Source organism: Apodemus sylvaticus, chromosome 8, assembly GCF_947179515.1.
Source record: "Apodemus sylvaticus chromosome 8, mApoSyl1.1, whole genome shotgun sequence".
Classification (NCBI taxonomy): domain Eukaryota; kingdom Metazoa; phylum Chordata; class Mammalia; order Rodentia; family Muridae; genus Apodemus; species Apodemus sylvaticus.
The window spans coordinates 35468758-35473159 of record NC_067479.1 but is presented as its reverse complement, the minus strand read 5'-3'; the positions used below and the strand labels follow the sequence as shown (position 1 = coordinate 35473159).

The window sequence follows — 4402 nt, the reverse complement described above, 5'->3', positions numbered from 1 at the left end:
GTATGTCCTCGGGCCTGCAAGGGGCCTGACTGGTGGTTGTCTCAGTCTAGCTCCCTCTCTGGACCCCATGGTGCCAGACTGGTGGTCTTTCTGGTCTTCGTCTACACCCAGCCTGCCCGTGTGTCTGAGTGCTATAGTCCTCTGTTTCAGATTCACTCTAGCTGGAGGCCCAAAGTCCCAAGCTGGGTTATTCTAGCCTCCAGCTTGCCCCCTGGGAACCTGTCCAGTCCCACAGGACATTGGATTGGAGCTCATCACTGACTTTCTCTCTTTTTTTAGGGACTGTTAGACTACTAATCATTCACATGTTCACAGTGCAGAACACTGGGCTTAGACATAGCCCCTCTCCTCTCTGCCATGACACAGTAGCCACACATGCAAGGCCTCTATGTGCAACTAATTAACATTACTAAATTCACCTGTTCAGTATGTTATCAAAATTACATGCAAAGATTTACAAATGTTATTATAGTTACATCTTTCCTACAGTTTGTCCAAGTAAACTCTTTCAACTGTGCCCAAATAGAGAAGTGTTTCAAAATCATAAATAGTGTTGAAAATGTTCATTGCTAGAGTCCATTAAAAAAGACTGATTTACTTCAACCGAACACTTTCTAGTGAAATAAGATTTTAAAGCAGAATATAGCTTGAGTAGTTATTAAAAGACATTGAAGCAAAACCAAATAGGAAGAATTTATGCTTCTGAGTGCTTTGCTGAATTTTTTTTTCACTCATGTTGAAGCAAGATTGAATCTGTGCTTTTCCAGTTTTGTGTGTCAGGTAAAACATAGCAGGGGGTGAAATGAATTCATCTTTCTGTCTTCAAGTAAACTAAAAGCAATTTTTGTCTTCCCATGTGGTCACTTGAGGTGCTTGTCATGTTCAAGCTAATGATATCAGGCACCCTCAGGTTGTTTAAGTATTCATGAAGTAATTAAATTCTCATTAACATATAAATAAAAGAAAACTGAAAACAAGTTTAGCAGGCACCTAACATCTGTTCTAATGCTTTTAAGTATTAAAATTTGCCACACAGAGAAGGAAAAGTGCATTCTGTTCGGGAAGTACTTTGCATAGATTATTTATAGAAACTGTAATTAAACCGATTTGGCATATTAAAGGAAGTTAACAGCAGAGCATTATTTAGATACTTTGTTAGTCTCTGTCACCTAAATAAGGAATTAAAACAGATATGGGAAAACTAAAGTTACATTTTGTTTATAGTTCAGAAAAAAATTGCAGGAGTCATTGAAATTGATTTCTGTCTCAAATAAGATGGCTCAATTATAATCTTTAAAAGCAAAAATCCAACTTAATCCTTAGTCCTTTCTGTTATACATTATAACATCATTTGTGTGCCTGTCAAACATTTTATTTATACCATCAATTTATCCTATTAGCAAGTACAGATGAGTTCCTGTGTCATATTTTCAAAATATGGATTCATACAAACATGAAGTAAAACACTTCAAAGGACTTGCCATTCATGTGTGATACTCCTATTATTTTTCCAGTTTCTACTCATACTCAAGTCTACACACACACACACACATACATGTATATATATATTAAAATCACAAATCTTATTCCATTTTCATATTTTAATTCATATTGATTGATGATATAATCTCAAGAAATATCATTTGCCTGACATCCATGAGGTCTGGCATTAATCCCCAGGACTGAAAAAATAAACATTGATTTTATACAAGGTTGCTAAATTAAAAAGAAAAATATAGTACATATTCATAGTTCTTAGTTGCAAATTGTTTCTATAAAAAAGACAGGTTAAGAAGAAAATCAGACAAAATATATTGACATCACTGAAGCCGAGAGGATGATATCCGAAAGTATACTTTTGAGGCAAGATGGAAGTAATCTGAATATTCAGGGTACTTGGGAACAGAGAAGGACCCTTCACACTCTAGTCTTATTGAAGCTGGCTACCATCTGAGAAGAATTTTCGAAAACTAACAGAAATGGTCCTGAAGATTGGCCACAAAGATACAATGTTCTTCCTACAAAGTTATAATTAGTATAATAATGTTAAAAGAAGAAATAATTATGTCTAAACACACAGTATTTATGCCATACAAGTTTAAATTTTATTCTTTCCAAGATGGAAACAGTTGAATTGCATTTCCTAGAATCTCAACAACAAAACTATGAACTTTTTCACTAGTATGTACAGAATGATTCTTGTCTTAAATTATTTCTATCTTAGTTCATCAAGGATTATTCTTTTGTTTTATTAGCATATTTAATTTTAAAGCAGTTTCAGGTTTGCAGAAAAGTTTAACAGAGTATATAGATTCTCCTGTGTCCCTCGCTCTGCTCATCTACCATTTATATGGCCCATTTGTCACAACAGATAGATATGTTTGATTGATAGTTGTTACCTGAAGTTCAAGTGTGCCTGGGCAGCCGCTCTTCTCTGTACATTTCTATGGGTTCAGAAAATATACACTGATTAACCTACTATTATTGGTCTCTGATTCCCCATGCCACAACTCTCTCTCTATGGCCATCACTGATCTTTTATTCACTCTATAAATTGCCTTTCCCACAGTGTCTTATGTTTGGAAGCATGTAATAAATATGTTGATTATTCAGACTGACTTTTTCATTTATCAAAATTGATATCAGTCTCCTGCCTGTCTTTTCTTTTTTTATCACAGTGAAATATTTCACCTATGATGTGCAGTTTGTTGATTCCCCACTCGTTAAAGGCTATCATAGTAGTTGGTTCCTGTTTGGGCAACTATAAAAACTTACTGTTAATAATTTAGAACATTTTTTGTTATCTTTTTATCTTTATTTTGGTTATTTTATCTATTTACATTTCAAATTTTATCCTCCTTCTCAGTTTACAACCCCATAGGAAGAACAACAAGACTCCCCGAGAGCTCCCAGGAACTAAACCACTAACACAGCTGCAGCATCTCTCTTTGCACCATGCTCCCTGCTGGGGACATCCCTGCAAGGTCTGCTCTTGGCAGGGAAACTAATTACACAAGGCAAGGAAAAACCCAATTCAGCAAGACTTATTTGTGATGGTTCAAACTTCTTCAATTTGACTGTGAGTGGCTCTTTTTTTTTTTTTTTTTTTGGATACTAAACACTGTAAAACTTTGGGAAAAAAATGTTACTCATGAAAATTATCATAACAAAGTTTAAGTCATGACTACATTGAAAGTTGAAACTCCTTTACAAAGTGCAAGTCCTTTGCAAAGCACCTGTGACCTCTTCTACATGATTGAGTTCTGTAGACTGAGAAGCAACACTCAGAATAAGAGTCTGTGGGAAAATTATTTGTAAAAAGCATACTAGCCAATTCTTTTGCTAAGTATGTGAGAATTCTTTCAGGAGGATGGGTTCTATTGACTAAGAAACAATGCTGGAGATAGGGGCTATTCAGACGAGGCCTGGCTTTATATAAAATAGCAGTGATTTCTAGGTTTTTAAATAACAGCCACTCTAGCCTTCTGGATAAACAGCTGTCAGTGTCTTCTATTGAAGGGGAAAAAAAGCTGCATGTTCACCAATTCTAATTTCTCTAGTGTTATCTATAAACTCATGGACTTTGTGTCCTCTACACCCTGTAACTCTGCTCCCTACCTTGATAATAATGAATTAAACCTCTGAAAATGTAATAAGCCATAACTAAATACTTCCTTTTATAGGAGTTGATCGGTCATGGTGTCTTCACAGAAATAGATTAGTGACTAAGATAGTAAGATTACCATGATCTTTCTAGCATTTAATCAACAATATGGTCTTTGTGATCCCTTGAAAATAACTCAGATGGTTATGACTAGATAGATTATAGACAGAAGGATGGACATATTGTTAGCATGATTGTTGGTATTCTGTCTAAGCTCCACCCCACACCTACCTGGCAATAACCAGGTATGCTCTGCCTTATAGATCTGGCCCACTATAAAAAGGGCTACTTGCCCCTCCTCTCCTTCTTTGCTCTCTCTCTGCTCTCCCACATACTCTCACCTCTCTGCCCCTTGGGCTCTCCTTCCCTCCCCCTCTCTCCATGTGGTCATAGCCAGCCTCCACTCAACTTCTCTTCTCTTCTCTCTCTCTCTCTCTCTCTCTCTCTCTCTCTCTCTCTCTGTCTGTCTCTGTCTCTGTCTCTCTCTGCCTTTCTCTACCACTAACTCCCATCGTCTACCCTGAATAAAATCTATTCTATACCATGCCTGTGTGTGTGTGGTCCCTCAGGGAGAAGAGGTGCCTGGACAAGGGCCTGCCTGGGCACCCCCTTCCCCCACATCGCTGTGCCATACTCCCTTAACCCAAAATCCTCTCTTTTTAAGCCCCTTCAATGATAGCAATTTTGTAAGGTGTTCACTTTTATGTAATGAGAGTAGTCAAAGACCAAGTGACCACT

General features: G+C 37.0%; 1 pseudogene; it reads right to left on the bottom strand.

Annotated features, from left to right (window-relative positions):
* Positions 1-281: 281 nt before the first annotated feature.
* On the bottom strand, positions 282-397 carry LOC127691773 (uncharacterized; annotated as a pseudogene).
* Between the last annotated feature and the right edge of the window lie 4005 nt (positions 398-4402).